The 19,501-nt window shown below is 34.4% G+C and overlaps 1 long non-coding RNA gene across 2 annotated transcripts in view; it reads left to right on the top strand.

Annotated features, from left to right (window-relative positions):
• LOC140685795 (uncharacterized) overlaps nucleotides 1-18,488 on the top strand; it is a 297,463-nt gene extending 278,975 nt beyond the window's left edge. Inside the window, exon 5 of one of the 2 annotated variants that reach the window (XR_012059244.1) lies at nucleotides 17,019-18,488. This is a non-coding gene — a long non-coding RNA (uncharacterized lncRNA). The other variant, XR_012059246.1, reaches the window with a different exon arrangement.
• Nucleotides 18,489-19,501: the final 1,013 nt, after the last annotated feature.

Raw genomic sequence — 19,501 nt, 5'->3', positions numbered from 1 at the left:
ATTTGTCAAAAGTCAGAAAATAACACACGTCAGATTTGTGAATTACATGTAAGTTTTGGTTTTTTGCAAAGAGCTATAAGCAAGTACTGAACAATTGTTAGTGATATGTATGTTAAAGTATTTAGAGGAAAATTATGCTTTGAATAAATAAAATAGGTGAATTTATTAAAGAACAGAAGTTAGGATAGAGCAATAAATATATAATAAAGCAAATACAACAAAATATTAATTATAAAATCTAAGTGGTTGGTTTATAGATGTTGATATGCAATTACTTCAACTTTTTTAAGTGCTTGAACATTTTTATCACAACATATTAGGGGAACTTTTTGTCTCAAGCAAATAGAAACTGTATTATGTTCCAGTACAATGAAATAAAGTCCTCTTGTAAAACAGTAGATTTTACCTCTGACAATTAAAGTTAATCATGAAAGTTAATCATGTCAGAACACTGTCTTGGAATGTTTGGAAAATGAGTTTAATATTTTGTAATTAATACATTTATGTCAAGTTTGAACTGGAATTATACCAAGTGACTTTTACAAGTAATAATTTGACTGTATGCCAATTATTATTCTTAATAGGATTATAACTTTAGAACAAAATGAAATAGATAAATAATCTTACACTGCTTTTAGTAAGTATATTTTTCATAATAGGGTTGATATTTCTATTCTAAAACTATTGTTTGCCTTTATTATATGATAAGGAAAATGAGTAATTATGTTTGTGACATTGAAAATGAATACTTTTCCAGTGTGACAGAAGAATATATATTTAAGACCTATGGACTTAATTAAAATCTTATAATCCTGAATTTGTACTGGAAGGTATTAAACTCATGATACGTTTTATCTATTTAAAAAACCCACTTATCTTGTAGATGTACCCACTGATACATCCTAGAAACATTAAACAAAACAGTAGCAGGAAGTCCCTGGGGATACAGCTTTGGTTCCAAATACCATCACTCCCTAAAAAGAATCAGAGCTTCTTGGAAATTTGTATGCTTTCTGGTTGTCGGTAAGTAATGTATAGAATCAATCTAGGTCATCTTGTCAGAGGATCCAGGAAGCAGCTTGAAGAAGTACCTACTCACTGAACATGAAATAATTTAAACATCAATAATGATGATGGCTTCAATGAGCAGAAGGTTACCTGATATGTTCAAATGCATGCGTTTATAATGATACTAAAACATCTACTCAATAGAATAGACCATAACGTGATCCAGATGTTAAAATTAGCATAAAAAGACTTTAATGCAACTATTATAAATACAGTTCAAAGACTTAAAGATAATACTGTCATAATGAGTAAACAGATATGGGATCTCAGCAGCAATTAAAATCTAAAAAAATATATAGAACTTCAAAATATAATATCTGAAATAATTCAGATAGACTGGAAAGAAACAAACTACTTCTCAAAGTCAATTTTTAAAAAGTCGATTTTTATGGATACTAAGAGACCAACTCATTTATTAGCAAACTGGTATATAAAATAGCAACTGATGAAAAAGAAAATAGGAAATAAAGAAAAAAAATCACGTATTTATTCTGACTTTTATTTGAGAATTGTATCTCAGGGTAATCAAAAAGATAATGAGGCTAAGTTTCTCTTTAGAAAAGTTTTCTAATTAGTACATGAAAAAAGAAGTAGTATATCTCCATTTGTCTACCTCTAATTAAATAGTGACTCTAAGAAAGTTATCATCAATGGTTACTATTACCAGTCTGAATTCAGCCAGGAAAACGGAGCTAGTTTAGTATTATAGAAATAAAAGTTTTATTATAGGAATCAGTGCTTACATTAATGTAAATGTGAGCAAGAAAAGTAAAGATCTGGAGGGTTACATCCAGAAAGTCAGAGAAACAATAATAAATTACATCAATCTAAAGTATTGATTAAAACTAGGAGGGGAAGGTAGAGCTCATGAAAAAGTCCAAGAAATGGCTGTATCCATCATGATCATGAAGTACAGTTCATGACAGATCGGTGATGGTGCTGTGTCTGAATATTATGATTGCTAAGATCATTGTGAATTCATGCCGGGCTGCCAAAATCACTAAGAATGACTTTTGTTTTACTTTCATCTTCCAAATTATGTGTGAGTTTTTCTCATTGGCAAATCCTATGGGGAATCGTTCAGGGAATAGTGTACTGGAAAATAGAGTTCCAGCTTTAGAAAAGTGTAGTTATGCTGCCAAGTTGACAAGAGGCAATTCAACACAGCTGCTAATATCACAAAAAGAAAGAGAACTGGAAAACATGTTTGGTTGGTTGGGAAAAAGACGTTCTTTTCTATGAAATACTCTTGCAAAAAAAACCCCAAAACTGAACAATTCCTTAAATTTTCACTTTATACAATAACACTTAGGAATAAATGTAACAGAACACATTCTAAAACACTTCATTTAAATTCATGAAACATTTCTGGGGGAAACTAAAGGAGACACAAATAAATGATAATATATACCATGTTCATAGATTCGAAGGATTAATATTGTTTGGATTCCAACTCCAATAAAAAATCCAAAATATTTTTAATAAAATGGCAAACTGATGCTAAAATTTATATAGAAATGCAAAGAATCTAGTATAGCCAAAGCATTCTTTTTTGAGGGGGGTGGGGCACAGATAGTATTTTATTTTATTTTTTGCCAAAGCATTCTTAAAACAGAAAACAAAGTTGGAGGGTTTACATTACCTTATTTCAAGACTTACCATAAAGCTACAATAATTAAGACAATTAGTATTGACATTCAGATAGCCATATAGAACAGTGTAACAGATGAGAGAACCTAGACATACATCTACCCATCAAGAACTAATTCAACAAAATGGCCATGGCAGTTTAAAGGAGAAAAAAAGTCTTGCAGGAAATGGTGCTGAAACAACTGAATAAACAGATTTAAAAAGTGAATTGACCTCTACTTTATACCATAACCAAAAAATAATTTGAGGTAATCATAGATCTAAACACAAAAGCTAAAATTATAAAGTTTCTGGAAGAGGCAAAGATTTTTTACACAACCTTCAGAAAGCAATAGGCGTATAAACAAAAGCTGATAAATTAATATCCATCAAGGTGATGATCTTCTCACCAAAATTACTGCTAAGAAAATGAAAACTAGAGTCATAAACTAAGAGATAATTCTTGTAGCTCACACGTATGGCAGTATATAAATAAAGTTTTGTAGAAATATGCAGTTCTTATATCTGGAACTTGTAAAATCCATCCTATAAATCTATCATGTAAAGACAATGACTCATCAAAATATGGGCAAATACTTGAACACACACTTCATCAGAGAAGATATATAGGTGTCTAATGAGTATTTGTAAAGTTTCTTATCCTTATTAGTTATCAAGGATATACAATTAAAATGGTAATAATTTGCCACTTCACATTCAGAAGAATGACTGCAGTTATAAAGACTGGCAAAACGAAATATGGTGAGCATGTAGAACAGCTGGAGCACCAATATAGTTCTTGTCAAATAGTAAAATGACATGCCGCCTTAGAAAAACATTTGGCAATTCCTAAAATTAATCATATAATTTCCCTGTAAGAAATAAATTAGACTCCTAGGTATTTGCCCAAGAAAAATGAAAACATATATCCATAAAAATAACTTAAACAGAATAGACATAGAGGATATTTTCAGTAATGACTCCAATTCAAAACTACCCCAATATCATTAATAGAATGGATCAATAAATTGTGTTATGTATGTACAGTAGAATACTGTTTAGCAAAAAAAAAAACAACAAATTTTCTTCAAGAGTGTTTTTTGATGTTTCTGTTTAGTTTTGATCCAATGTTTCCAACTTTGCATCATATGTGCCACTTTTGGTAAGCATTCTTGGTTATTTTTATTTAATTACAGTTGCACATTTTATAAAAGTTGCCTTTTTCATCATATTTGGACTTTTTTGCTTTCCCAGTTGAGTATGTTCGGTTATTTTTTACGTCCCTGGGCTGTCTTCATCATTCTTATTAGACTTCCTCTGAAGCATTGTGGATAGTTTTAAGCTTTTTCTCTGTCATTTTACTTTTTAATTTCACTTTTCTCTTCCAACTAATGTCCACATTTTCTATAAGTTCTCATTTCTAAAACTGCATGATCACAAGTGAATTCTTTTAAATTCCTTCTTGCACTAGTAGAATGTTGACATTCGTTGTCACATTGATCAGCATTTCCTACTCACCCACAATTACGTCCTGCATCACTTCATCATCCCAATCTAGTGTAAGACAGACTGCTTCCCTTTCTTCCACATTCAGAAATGCTTGCTTTAAAAAAAATTATCATTGTACCCCAGATCTCTCCTTTAATAATTACTTTTTGGATTATTAAATTCCATCATGATCATTATATAACATATTTTTCATTTTCCCAAAACTGTGGTCAATTTAAACTCACTGGCCTTATCACATGCTTCCTAGTATATTACTTTTACAACATTTGTAGACTTTAAACAAGGAATATTTCCAGATCAAGTTTATAATATGTGATTCTTGTGCTTGGCATATTGTGTTCTTATGGCACTTTTGATACTTCTTCTCACAGGCAATAATTTTTCCCACTTACATTAATGGTAGCATACTTAGAAGTCATAACAGATTTATGAGATGTTAAAAGTAGAGGTATACATTTACATTTACAACTTGCTAATTATAATCCTGTTTTATTTTTTAAGTGAAAGAACTCAATGCTGAGATCAGCTGCATCCACTTTTCTACTCTAATATAAGACCTTTTCCCACTGAGATGTGTATTCATTGTGATTTTCAAGTGCACAATTCAGTGATATTTAGTTAATTCACAGAGTTTTGCAGCTATCATCACTGTTTTCAGAAGATGCTCATCGTCCCAAAAAAGGTCTGTAACTTATGAACAGTCACTCCCTATTCGCCACCTCTCCAGCCCCTGGCAGCCACTAATCCAGCTTCTGTCTCTGTTAAATTACCTGATCTGGATATTTCCTCTAAGAGGAATAATGTAACATGTGTCCTTTTGTAACTGGCTTTTTTCACTTAATGTGTGTTTGAGGTTCTTTGATATAGTAGCATGTAACAATACTTACTCCCTCTTTATGGCTGAATAATATTCTGTTCTATAGTTATATCACATTTTGTTTATCTGGTCTTCAGTTGATGGACATTTCAGTTTCCACTTTTTAGCTATTATGATTATGAGCATTCATGTACAAGTTTTTGTGTGGATGTATTTTTAATTCTCTTGAGAGAATATGCCTAGGATGGAATCACTGTGTTATATAGTTTCACTATGCTTCACCTTTTGAGGAAATGCTAAACTGTTTTTCAGAGTGGTTGCACTATGTTATAATCCCACCAAATGGCTCCATGTTTAAGGTCCTCTGGTTCTCTGAATCACTTGTCAGTACAACCTTTGGTGAAAGTGAATTGTACAACTGGAGGATCATTCACTCCTCCACCCCACATGCTATAAGCACAGCCACTCCATCACAGCCTTTGTAAATATGGACCTGGCGCTCTTTCATTTTCTCCAACCTCTCCCACAATTTTCAGTTGTAAACTTTTCCTGCCTCTATTTTAATCTTCAGTGTTATAACCTTTGTGCAACATTGATCTTCTCGGAGACTTTCCTATAGAGGCTCTGCTGGTCCTGAAATTCCTAGGTTACACCAAAGATGAAACATTCCTTCATGAATCATTGTGAGCATTAAACACTGAAGCTCTGGCCCCCTGCCCTGTCCCACATGGCCTGTGTATTGCCAGCCACAAATATAGACATTAAAATGACTTATGGACTTTGCCTCAAATTCAAAGTGAAAAACAAAAGGGAAATGATTAAATAGACGGCAGAAATGATCAATCTCTTTTACTTAAATTTTGTTTATGCTCTTTACGTAATTAATTACTTACAGTAACAGTAAGAAGAGAATTACCTAACATTCAGAAGATGTCTCTACTCCAATGTTTTAGAAGACTAATAAGTGGAAGACTTTTCAAAATCTCTCTGTTTTGTTTTTCTTAAACTGAAGTTCATGACCTTATATGATACACAGAAGACAAAAGTATTAATCTTTTGGCCAACTTTCTCACGCACACAACTCCCTAGAATTTTTCTGATTTTCAGTGACTTGAATAGTAGAGTCCTACCATTTCCAGTTTGTAATAATTTTAGTTTGATGCTTCTACAGATTTTTTTTTGTGTGTCTTTCATTCAGTTGGACTAGATTTTAATATGATGAATTTCATTTTGTTTTTTAATTTTTTTGTACACAAAATTATGTATTTTCACAGTTTTATTCCTCCCTTTTAGCTAATCTATAGTCATGATGTTATTTTTTTTCTTTCTTGATATATCTTAAGATTTCCTCAGATGTTAGTTTTAAGATCTGAGAGTCAAAGAACATAAAGGGAAGAAACTAAATACTGCTGTATCCCAGCAGCATGGAAAAAATAACTGAGTGGTTCCCTAGGGAAGGCTTTAACTAGGATGGTAGTAGACCGTGGCATGCACACGAGGCCAGAGTGGTCCAGACCTGCCTCACTGAGCTACCATCGTGCTTACAAGTGAGTTTCAAGTTCAGAAAGCTGTTTTTCTGGAGGCACTTTGGGGGATTAGATAAGAGAGGAAATTTTCAACTGTGTCTTTGTCAAACATCCAAGGTGATCAAGAAAGAAAATTATCTGTAATTATCCCAGTTGCACACAAGTATCCAAATTGTAGGCTGGCTTTTAGTTTCACTTTATTTGTCCCCCTGCGCAGACTATGGTGCTGCCCAGGCATTTATAGATTTTGAGGGGAAACTGGTATTTTAAAAATTGAAATCGAAATATTAACCTTTAGGGACCTGTCACCTCTTTGCTGCATTTAGGGTTTACATTAAAATCCCCTGCAGTGAGACTATATTAGATTCCACAAATCTCATAGGCCTAATTTCTGTTTCCCAAGTTTCCACTGAGTTGTTTCACTGCCAAAATTGAGGTAATAGAAAACAAAAATAAAAGCAAAACAAAAGTCAAAATTACCTAGTTAGGAAATACTTGGGAAGAGCAAAGAACATTAAATTAGTTCATCAATCTTTAAAAAGGATGATGGGTTTTATGAGACTAGAGAATAATTTTAGGAAACTAGTTTCTAAAATAAATGAACATAATTTAATAATTCTAATTTGTTTATTTTGATAACATAGTTTGAGATTAAATGTTTATGTTTTATTCCTGATACATTATGATGAATATATTTAACAACTAAAAAAATTAAATTTAATTATTTAATTTATAAGGGTAGGAATATAAAAACCCAAGCATATATTCTGGGAAAGTTCTATGATTAATTTAGCAAAAAATTAGAATAAAAGATGTTATTTAATTATCATCTTTTATTAAAGTGCATATATTTCAGATGCAAATGATGATATCCATTATTTATCCATTATAATTACTATGTGGTTCTCTTCACAGTCATTTATATATTTCAGTTCATTTTGAAGTGATTGTTATAAAGTGAAAAGCAGGAATTGTGAGTAGTATAGCATGAATATGTTTATGTCCAGAGATGTTGTGAATCTAAGACTGTTGGATATTTAGTGAATTTCCATATCCCTTCATTATAAAATACATAAGCCTATTCAATCTGAATTTAGTGATTAACTTTAAATCAAGTTACTCTACGTCAAATATCATTCACTCTATCATCTTTTTTTTTTTTTAATGACGATGAGGTATAAATACAGTCAGCCCTCCATATCCAAGGATGCTGAGCTTGCAGATATGGGGGGCCGACTGTCAGGGACTTGTGGGAGTCCTGGAACCAGTCCCCTTGCAGATACTGAGGGGGGACTCTCCTGACAGTCAGGTGCTCCTGGGAATGAGTCTGTCCAAAGGTGATGAGAGTCTTCCCAACAAGTTTGTCAAGAGAAACACTATTTCAATATTCAGTATAATCAGTTAGTATTCTTAAATTTTTTAAATTAAAAAACGTGGAAGCATCTATACCTGCCAGATTCCATGAAAGCATCAGTTCTGTTTATGTCCAATACCATACTGGAAAGCAGATTCTAAGTATTTCTAAATAACAGTCACAATGATACTACATTCAAAAGGATGTGTGAAGTGTGTCCTTCAGAACAACCACATTGCTAAAAAAAAAAATCCCTAGTTTTGCATTCTGTCTATGTATCATAGATGAGTGTTACTCACAAAGGATTTGAACTCCCTAAGCATATGTGTCCACTTCCACCATTAAAGTGAATTCAGGTGCTTGGCATGACTGTCTCCAGACAGGCTTTCTTTTAATAATTGATGGCTGTGGTCTTACTGCCCCATCAAACTATATCTGGATACGCTCATATTGTTTTTACAAGAGTTTCATACAACTCCGTCCGTGGTCTGCAGAACACGTGGAAAGTATCTCATAGTTTCTTTTATTAATATAAACTATTTTCACTTTCTTCAATGACAAATTGCCTGAAATTAGGTTTTTTACACCTATTATGACTGAACATGATGAGAAATTCATCTGTAGACCACAGCTGTGTGTTGCAAGCATTATAAACCTTTGTGGCAGGGAAGCTGATGGTTACATTGCAAGGACCAAGCAGAAAGAGTCATTTATTTTGGTGGGTGACAGAAATGCTAGTTTTCAAATTTTTCAAAAAATGTAAAAGATTATTTGTTGAGATTCAAAACAGCATTTTAAACCCTGGCCAAAAGTATATGGTTTGAATGTGCATATTATGAGAAGCTGTTTGAAAACTTCTGCCGAGCCACTAAATTCAAACAGAAAACAGTTCTACTCTTTTATTATGATTTCAGCATCCCTAGAATGCCAGAAACAAGGCAGGCATTGCCAGTGGCAGAAACAATCCCAGTGAATGCACCACTTACATGAAACAGAGAAAACAGATCTTTGTGAAGCATGGGAATGTGATCCACGCATGCATGGATCCCACGTTTCCTACGTGTGTTTGACACACACGTTTATAATTATTCTCACCTGGCATAGTTAATACTGTCTGGTGATTTGCCATAGATGACAACTGCCTGCCTTCAAAATCTATCAGAGGAACATAATGATCTGACTTTTGAAAAGTTGCTGACAAGGAACAAAAGCATATTAAAAAATCAAATTCAATATTGACATCAAATAAGAGCTTTATGGTAACAATCAGAAAACTTTAGGAAATCACAAATAAATTCCATAAAATTGAAAGAGACTTAAATGTCTATTTTTCTTGGACCATTAATACATGCACTAGAAGAATTTGCTTTGAATGCTCTTCACAAGAAGAAAGAACATGACTGGTTGCTGTTAATAAATTTTATCATAAAATACAAGGTAGAGTCAATGTCTAAATTTCATGAATTATGGGCACCATCTTTTCACATATCAAGAATACCATGAGTATTCTCAATGTCTAAAGTATGATAAAATAGAAATAGACTAACACTCCATGAAATAATCACAACAAAGCAGCAATGTTGTGTTTACCGAGTAAACATTAGAGCAAGATTTTATTCTTTAATTTTAGGCATAGGCATGTGCCACTGTCAGTTGAGATTTTATTCCTACAGAGAAATACAAGATTTGGACTAAAATTTTTGGTGGAAATTTTAGCATATATTACCTTAGTCATAGTCAATGCTAGCTGTCATCAAGACAGAACATGTGACAATAAATAAATTATTATTTAACTTTGTCAACATAAATATACAAAGAATAATAATTCGTAATTTTCATGTTTGTCCTATTTTATTTGAGCATTAAACACTGTTTAATATTAAACATTGTAATACTCATTTTCTTTAATTTTATTTAAAACCTTAAAAATCCTAACTATTAAGTTGGTTCACAGAATTTCTTAATGCAATTGTACTTTGTTAACAATCTCATGACTTGAAAGTCTTCTTTTTAGAACTGAGCAATTCAAAACACTTAAAATCCAACTCAATTCTATGTATTACAAAACAGGCAAAATAATTATTGAATGGTTGAACCTGTAATAAACCTAATAATGAATTAGTGAAATGTAAGTGGTTTTTTTTTCACTAGTCATTGCAAAAGCAGCATTTTCAAAGAAAATTGTAAGTTTAAAAGTTAGTTTAATAGTTTATGGCAAAATGTAAGAACAACAGGAGCTTGAAACGTTTAAGTTAAAAAGATAATTTTGTCAAGATAATTTTTTTAGACCAGAATATGAAATTGCTTTTTACATTGTAAATTTCTCAGAAATAGATCAAAGAAATAGAAATAAATTTTCAAGAATGTCAGATGGGCTTCATAATTATTTTTTTAGAATAAGATAAACAAATCAACAAAATACTACATTGTTTAAAGAAGGTTACACAGGTTTTCTTTAGAATATAAATAACAAGCAGGAAAAAAAAAACATATCCTACATATGTTCCAAATAGTAATACCACATGCTCAAAAAATATTCCTTGAATAACAAACCAGCACAGTACCAAGTGTTAAATATAAGAATCTAAGATAAAAAACTGTATTTCAGTTAATCACCTTAAAAAATTTTAGAGGACAATCTGCTTTGTTGTGGTGGTCCTTTATAAGTGGTATGCATAATTAGACATAAATGATGAAAGTAAAACATTCTAGGCTAGAAAAACTTTAATTAAGATAAAAATTCTTCCTTCTTAAAGAGACATATATCAAATTCTTAGAATATTTAAAAATCAAACTAAGAGAAAAGTCTTAAGAAAAGTTATTAATGTTATATCATAATTCATATTATTTTTTCAATTGACTATAACATTTGTTTATATAACATTTATTAAAATACATGAAAATGTTGTGTACACAAATGAAATTCATTTGGGATCGACAATTCTTTAATAGAAAATTTATGAAGTTGGGCTTTAGTTGATAATTTTCAATTCAAAATGATCTCATTAAATTAAAAAATGTAACACTGCAAGCACTGTGATGTCGCAGTCTGAACTGATGGGGGTGTGTTCTCCTGCCCATTGCTGAGCCTGCAAGTGTGCTCACTCATGGGTGGCATAGCTGTCTGCAAGCCCTACTGTTTTTTCTCAAAACTTGTAGTGGCAGGTGTGTCTTGTCACTCTCTGGTGTACGTTACAGGCCTGCCTTGTTTATCATTCCAAGATGAGCTCTGATGTGAGTGACCCTGACAGTGCAGAATATAATCAAATGCCCTTTGAACCGAGGAAGTGGAATTTATTGCTGTTAACACATTTTACAGTTTATAGGGTCATCAGCCCCTTAGCTTCTGAGAGTTTTTTTCAAGCTTGACTTTGAATCTACAGATACAACTGATTTATATCACAGACTTGACATGAAATGTGATACTTAGTGTTTCCTTTTATAAACTCCTTACTCATATATGAACTATAATAATTTTTAAAGAGTCAATAAGATAATGTTTTTCCTTCACCTGCCTCAGCAAGGAGTAATAGTATATTTCTTCAACAGTGAATTTTCTGTACTGGAGAAAAAGATGTTTAACATTAATTTAGTCAACTTTTAAATAACTGCATTACAATTTCAAATGCATCCTCTAAGCCCCAATCAATATGTATTAAGCTTATTTCTGAAAAGTAAATTAGTAAATAAATTAAATAAATAGAACATATTATTTCAAAATACTATACAAATGTCACCTGTCCACTAGTTTTACTAGCTACACTCATAAACATTTTTTTTTCTGAATAAGAAGAAACTTAAATTTAAAGCAATTGCTGTTTGCTAAGGGTGTGTGTATTTTAATTTAAGATCTGGGATTTAAATTAATAATTGGTTAGAAGATAAAGATTTTAAGGAAAAAGAAAGTATTCTTAAATTCTAACAAGAAAAAGAATGGAAATAAGTCATATTGATTCAATAACTTTACACAGTTGAAATCAATTAGAATTAAATTAAATGAGATACATTTCTTAATCATAACCAAAGACTCATTTACTCAGACACAAGTCAGTTTACCTTAAACTCGAGTTTTAATTTTGGTTCAAGTACAGTGAGAATCTGTTCACTGAAATGACTACTTAACAGTAAAAAGCCATTTAAAGAGTTTTGTGAATTTATACCATTGAATTATTGTATTACTTTATAATACAGACGAACATCAAAGATGCAAAAAGATGATGAAGTATATGTATTTGACAAACTTCTTGGTTATATGCAGCAGAAATCAACTCTGGCTAACTATACTCAAACAGAATTCTTGGAAAGATTTCAGGTAACTTATAAATCTGGAGACATGTTGGCATATAAGATTAAGAGAACAGGAAGGGACAAAGCAGGGGCCAGGTCACCAAGAATACAAGCACAGTCGAATGCTGCCCTGGTGCAGCCACCACTATATCCTGCCCACAGAGCCCCTCAACTCAACCCCACTGCATCCGCTCCTCTGACACACCAGCATAGCAGTGTCTGCCGTAGCAGTATCCAGCCCTGCTTCTTGGCATCGCTTGGCTCAGCCTCAGCGTCACAGAGAGAAGTTACCTCAAATGACTTTGAGGAGACCAATCTCATATTGCCAAGCAAAGACCCAGTGGGTTATGGGTTGAACTGTGTCCTCTTTCTTGAAAAATTTATATGTTGAAGTCCTAAACCTAATAGTAGCTCAGAATGTGACCTTATTATATTTGGAAAATTCAGCAATATGAGAAAGTTACATGGCACCCTTTTGTAATATTTTTCTAAGAGTCAGGGAAGCTAAATAAGGACTTGATAATTTCCGTGGGTCCGTGGATCAGGTTTTGTGCAGGTTCTGAATCATATTGAATTGTCCCCTCTTAGCAGTCATCTAGAAGTTTGCCTGAGACACTGAAACTAAACCTGTATTTTCTGCTCAAAGAGAAGTAGAAAGCAGAGCCAGCTGATACCCAGGAATCTGCCTTAAATTTGGTCCCACTACTGATGTCCTAAGAACAAAAACTACCTGGAAGCCTTGCCAACCGCCAAGAATTTCCTGGTTGCACAATAGAATCCATGTTACTATGCACACCTGTTCCAAATTTGACTCAGTGGAAAATACTCCCCCTTCCCCAGCTCACTCTTTTGAGGCTGTCTTCACCAAATTCACAATAACCAGCTTTCCCCACCCCAGAGAAGAAAATTTGCCCATTCAAAATTTTAGGTTTTACTTTAAAGATTTTCATTGTAAATTTCATTGCTTGTTTACCTCAAATACTCTGCAGTGAAACAGCTATACGCTGGCAGTGAATTGAAGCAAATCTTTCATTTGAACACTTGACTTTTGTGGAAAACTTTAAAATATTCCTGGAGAGAGCTGCCAAGGGCATTCAAAAATTTTTACTACCTCTCGTCTAAAGAAAATGCCTTGCCTATTAAAAAGAACTATGTCAATGTTCAGCAACCTTACGAAGGCAAGTTAATTTTTAAGACCAGTCTATTGAAAAACAAAAGGAATTTTTGTCTTTTGTGGAGGCCTGATAAACAGAAGGAAAATATGCAGAGTTTACAAGTCAGACTGAAGACCGCTGAGTCCCCTAGGCTTTTCCTCCAGGTGGTAGCAATTGTATTTTAATAATGAAACTGATGGGGTGTTTATAGTATCAGAGGAGGAATCAGGAGTCACAGGATCTGCCTTAGCTTGGAATCATCTGTATAACCTCAGGCAAGTCACTCCAGGGAATGCCTCACAGCTTAATTATCATCAGAATCATGATTTGAGAATCCTCATCAGAGCGGAATTCTGAGGTGTTCTGCCTTTGCAACTCAAGTTTCAGATAGTTAGCCTCAGGCTCACAAAAGCACAGGTACTGCCAGGAGTAAATGCTTTGGAAAAAAGAGTCGTTTCAGAAGTGAGCCATCTTTTATGTGGAATTGCCCAAACTTTGTCTGTTAGCAAGATTGTGGTATTTGAAGTAACTTGGGAGATTAAAAATCTCCCCTAGACATAGAAAAGTTCTGGCCAAAGGTCAAATCTCTGATGGTGTAACAAGGTCAGAATGTCAAAAGAGCTCTATAATATTATTACCTGTGTCCTTTAGTTCAACATTTTCAGTGTCCTGGCAAAATATTTACAGGGCCATTTTCTCTGATCTGTTAAATATTATGTAGAAGGAAATTAATTTCTACTCCTCGTTTAGACACTTTAAAGACAATGGCACCTCCAGTCTTCTCTTTTTCTGCATTCTGGTCATATATAGCACGAAACCTTCGAAAGTTGCTTTAATCTCCTTGTTCCATGTAACACAAGCTGCTTACGTCTCAGAACCCTTTCATCAATGACAGGACTGAATAGGGCTCCTGATTTCTCTTTCTTGTGTCTCCTCCTTGTTGTATGGGTCACCCTGCCCTGGCTTCCTCAGAAGGACACTCTTCTGGCTTCTGTTCCTCAGTGTCCTTTGATGGCTCCACCTCTACTGATCTTGGAACCCTGGGCTCTCCTTTCCCTTTATTATTGTGGTTTCAATGACCATATGTGTTCCGATGACACACATGTAGGGAACTTCAGCCCAGAACCACTTCTTTTAGACTCTGATGTTGAAGTCTGCTTACTTGTAGGCATACACTCCTTAAACTGGACCAAAACAGAACTGTTTGTCCTATTCCCTACTCCAGCCTGCTTGTTCCTCTTGGCTTCTCGGCCTCAGAAAATGACCTCACCATCCATCTCGTTGCTCCAGCCAATCTCCCTTTCCTATATCCTCCTCAGCAACAATCCCTGTTACTTCCAAGAACATCTCAATCCACGGGCTCTCTGCCCCTCCCTGCCACACATCTCCATCCGATCCTTCATCTCTGTGAGAGCAGTGACTCCTTTTTTTCTGGACTCTGGCTTCTACTCTTGCTCTCACCACACAGAAGCCAGAGTGATCTCTTTAAAATGAAAATTAAATAAATTATTCCTTTGTTTAAAATATTTCCTTTTTTTTTTCTTTGCACCTAAAATAAAACTCTTTCTTCTTACCATAGCTTATAAGGCACTGGTAACTGGCCTCTACATACCTCTGTAAACCCATCTGGTGCTACCCTGCCTCTTGTTCTTTATTTTCCAGGGATGCTGGCCTTCTGGCCACTGATAGAACGTTCTAAGTCCTACCTGCTTCCAAACGTTAGTCCTTTCTGTGTCCAAAATAAGGACTCCCCAACCCCCGTCACTCCCATAATTGTCCTGACTTACTTATTCAGTTATCAGCTTCTCTTTGAGAAGTCAACTTCTCAGAGAGGCCCACTATAAATAGATTTGTCCCACTTTATATCTATCATAGATAGCACTTTTTATCTTATACAAGTATTTCTGCAACTTACAGTTATTGTCTTTATTTGTTTGCTAGCTAATTGTCTGTCTCCATCATCAGAACACAAGCTCTGTGAGAACAATGCCTGTGTCCTCTTCAAACATTCCAACGCTAGCATTATGTAACTACAGTAGATACTTAATAAATATTGATTGATTGATTGATTTTTTGAATGCATAATGAACACCAGTGAGTCCTGATTTTTGTTTTGGTACTCCTCTGTAAAAATATTTTATGTAGTCTATGTCTTCTATTTTAGCAGTGCTCAGTATAACATAGCCTTATAACCAATATTTATTTTAAATATGCAACTTGTACATGTAGTTTTACAATTATGCGTCTCAAATTTGATGAGCTTGTTTTGTTTAAATGGTCACAAGCTTTTCCTATTAAGAATACATTCCTATCAATAACACTTTTGACCCCCTATCAATGAACTATACTTTGTTTTCTATATTTTCTTTCACCAGAAAACAAGATTGTGGGATAGCCTTATAGTCAGCTGCATGATTCGACTGAGTTTCGGAGCAACTTTCATTTGAGTACAATTTGGAGATTCGAGAGATCTTCAATTTCAAAATCTAGTATTCTGGTTTTCCATTATTCTTAAGTCCTCTATTTGCTCCCCTAACACATAGAAAATAACTATTGATAAAATATTGACGGTTCCCTCATTCATTTACAGACATGTAGCCTTGTAATAGTTAATATCTTCATACATGTATGTGAGCAATGGATTATAATTGTTTATTCATACCACAAGTTTTAAGTGCCTAATATGTGTAGACATTCTGTGAGCCAGTGGGTATATAGAGATAAATACTAAATAGTCCTTATCGTCAAAGATGTTGCATTCCAGGAACCATGATTCGATGTGATAAATAACACATTAGAGATGTATATATAAGTTGCTCCAGAAAAATAGAGATAAAGGGCAGGGGTAGAGGGGAGTGAACGTTGAATTCCTGTTGCATTCTAGGCATTGGACAATCATTTTACATACAAAACCTCATTTAATTTTTACAACCATCTTGGGACTCAGAAATTGAGCTCATGGAAATCTTGGAACTTGGCCCATATTGCATAGCTAGAAAATGGTGTGGTGAGAGTTCCAAGCCAAATTTGTCAAACTTCAGACCCCATATTCTCTCTACTACTGCCTGTTGCCTAATTCTTCTTAAGATATGAGGAGGTAGGAAGAGCCAAGAAAAGGCTGAGAGATGGTATGACATTTAGAATAAGGAAATATGTGTAAGATTCACAGGTCATTTCATTATGATTGTCTTTTTGGAGCAGGAGGGAGCTACCAGCAGGTAGAAAGCGTCAGGACCAAGGTGAACCCACTGAAGGGATGGCAAGCATTTTGGAGCGCTTGGAGCTTAAGGAGAAAATAGAGATGGGCAAGATCTGATGTAGAGGTCGACAGGAAACACGTCACAAATGGTCTTCAGTGCCAAGCCAGGGAGTCTTGATTTCATAATAAAACACAGAGAAGTGGGGGACAGCTTGACCAGTGTTGCATTTCTGCAGGGATCCTTCTGGTGGCAGCGTGGAGAAGACAAAGGGATCCATCCAGGCTTGTAGTGTTTCAGGCAAGAAGAGACGGTAACTGAGTCAGATAGTGATAATCAGGATGAACAGCAAGTGATAGATGATACAGATTTTAAGGACATAAAGGCCACAGGATTTGGATTTGGCCATTTAAGGCAAGGTGGGTTTAAAATTTATAGAGTGTCAATTTCTCTCACTTCTGTGTTTTTTCTTTTTAGTTTCTTGGTAAATTTTGGTCTCTGCTTGCCGAACAGCAACCTGAAGGGAAGAATTACAAGACGGAAATTGTCAAAAGTTTTCAAGCTTATGTGTTATTTCAGTCTAAAAGAAGAATTGTAAATCATTGCAGCCAGAATATGAGCAAATTCCATTTTTTCTCTATCTTTAAGTAAAAATGAACCAGAATATGTGTCACTATATCCTTAGAAAGAAGCAACTGTGTCCTGCTATGACCAACTTCTATATGTAGGTTCCATGAGGCATAGAGTATAAAAGTATGTCACACATGCACAAAAACATGCGTAAGATCTGCTTCTCATGGAAGAAACACTATAATATTCCAACTCATTTCTTGTTTTATCCCTCCTTTAAAACATAATTTCATCACTTCCATCTGGAATATTTTGTGAGGCAGCTTCCTAGCCTGTACAGAAGGTCAGATTAGTTTTCCTGAATCCATGAGCTGCTCAGAGAGCATTCTCAGCTTAAAGGAAACAAATCAAATTCTAAATGGAATTGCAGTTGATAGAAAAGACCAGAAAGTCCTGCAGCCTATGCTGGTTAGTGATGGATACTGAGATGAGCAGCCAAACTGTGAGTAGATGCTAAGCTATTTCTAAATACCTTATTTGGATTTATGCTTTACTTTCCATTTATCAAGTGTTGTGATGCCGTGAAAACCACTTAAGTTTCCCAAAGCATTTTGGAAATGTAATCCTCCAAGTAGCAATGTTCAAACTTGATATGACCATTATTAGCCTGAGGACGTAGCCATCAGCCACAATAGCATCACTGCTTGGTGGGCACTACTGTACTGATTCTGTAGACTCAGCATTTTACTCCCATTACGATATTTGGAGAAAATTTCCACGCTTCATCCCTTTATAAAGTTACCGCTAATCAAAGGAAATGCAGTCTTCCAAATTATCTTCTCCAGTTACATACCACACAGCGTTTTGACTTCGTGGTACAGAAACCATCTCATGCAATTCACTAATGCCGAGAGAGGTCACGGATGTTTTCTGTTTCTGACATCACAAGTCTACCTCTGAGCCACTGTGGAAACACAGTTTCACTCTCCTTGGAAAAATCTGGTCAAAATATCTATTACTTTTCTTCTTCAGTTTTCCCTATCTAAAAGAGAATGCAGCTACTTCAAAATGAATGCTAAGATATCTCACGAGTAAAATAATGGGCAATGATGTAACATATGACATTGTCTTTCTTCATTTATTCTGATATGTATCTTCTAAAAGACACAATTTAAGTAAGTCTAATTTTTTTTATCATTTTGCATATTTATAATGTCAATGAACAGACTTGTCAATTTCTTCTCTAGCAAAATGACATCATCTCACCCTTGAACACATGTGTGAGCTTATGCTGAAAAGTGAACTCAAAGAAATATTGGGGTATTAAACATATATTGTACTTCTCATGCTTATAAAAATCACATCCACTTCTGGAGACCACTTGGTTTTATTTTTCCTCCCATTTGATATTATCTCACATCTGTGGAAATATGAGTGAAAGATTAACTCACTTGGCAATAGAAAATTGTGGACCCCTTATGGAATGAAGTGTTTGATATGAAAACGGAACAATTGGTCTTAGGGGTAATTCCAAGTAGAATAGGGGTCCCCAGGAGGATATGTGCTGAAGTAACCATTTTAAAGATGCTGCACACATTTCTCTTTGTGAAACTTGCTTGGCACTTCATAATGAAAACATCATCTATACTTCTCCATAAGAATGTTTGAAATTCTATATTTAAAACAAATACTGTATCCTTACCTTTAGTGTCTCTCCAAGCTCTAGACTATAGTCATGCTTCCTTGTGAATCTCTGAGGGAAAAGAATATCCATGTAACTCCTCAAAGTTTCTCACTTCAGATACATACAAAACTAGGGGGGGAAACAGCCTTCCAGGTATAGCCACACTCACTGTCCTTCCCCTGTGCTCAGAATTTGCAGAGAAATGTCCCTAAATACTAGATGAACAAGTTCTGGGCACAAGATTTGATTCTGGTTCTCTGGGAAGGTGGAATGTATCCTACAGACTACTTTTAACCAATATCTTCCCCTGATCTACCATCTTCCCCAATCTGCCATCTGTTCTTATCTTTATAATCAGAAATGTTCTAAGATTTCAGTGTGATTCATAGGTTTTGCTCAGTAAGAGTTACATTTAACCTAAGCTTCTATGAGACACGAATTCTAAAACTGCATGAACATTTCCTTCTGTGCTTATTACCTTTGTTAGAGTAGCACCAATTTCTGACAAAAAAATATATATATATGGCAAACGATTGTAAGGAAACTTGCAGGAAACATCTTCTATGTTACAACGTCCTCTACGTTTACATGATTTTTTATTTCTTTTTTCACCAAAATCCCAGGAGATATTTGCAAGTAGAATCACGTTTGAATTGGCTTGAATGAAATTAAATTTTGTTGTATCCGAACCTCGACAAATGCAAAG

This window comes from Vicugna pacos, chromosome 2 (genome assembly GCF_048564905.1).
Source record: "Vicugna pacos chromosome 2, VicPac4, whole genome shotgun sequence".
Lineage (NCBI taxonomy): Eukaryota > Metazoa > Chordata > Mammalia > Artiodactyla > Camelidae > Vicugna > Vicugna pacos.
The sequence above is the reverse complement of the archived record's forward strand: the minus strand, read 5'-3'. Positions and strand labels throughout refer to the sequence as shown.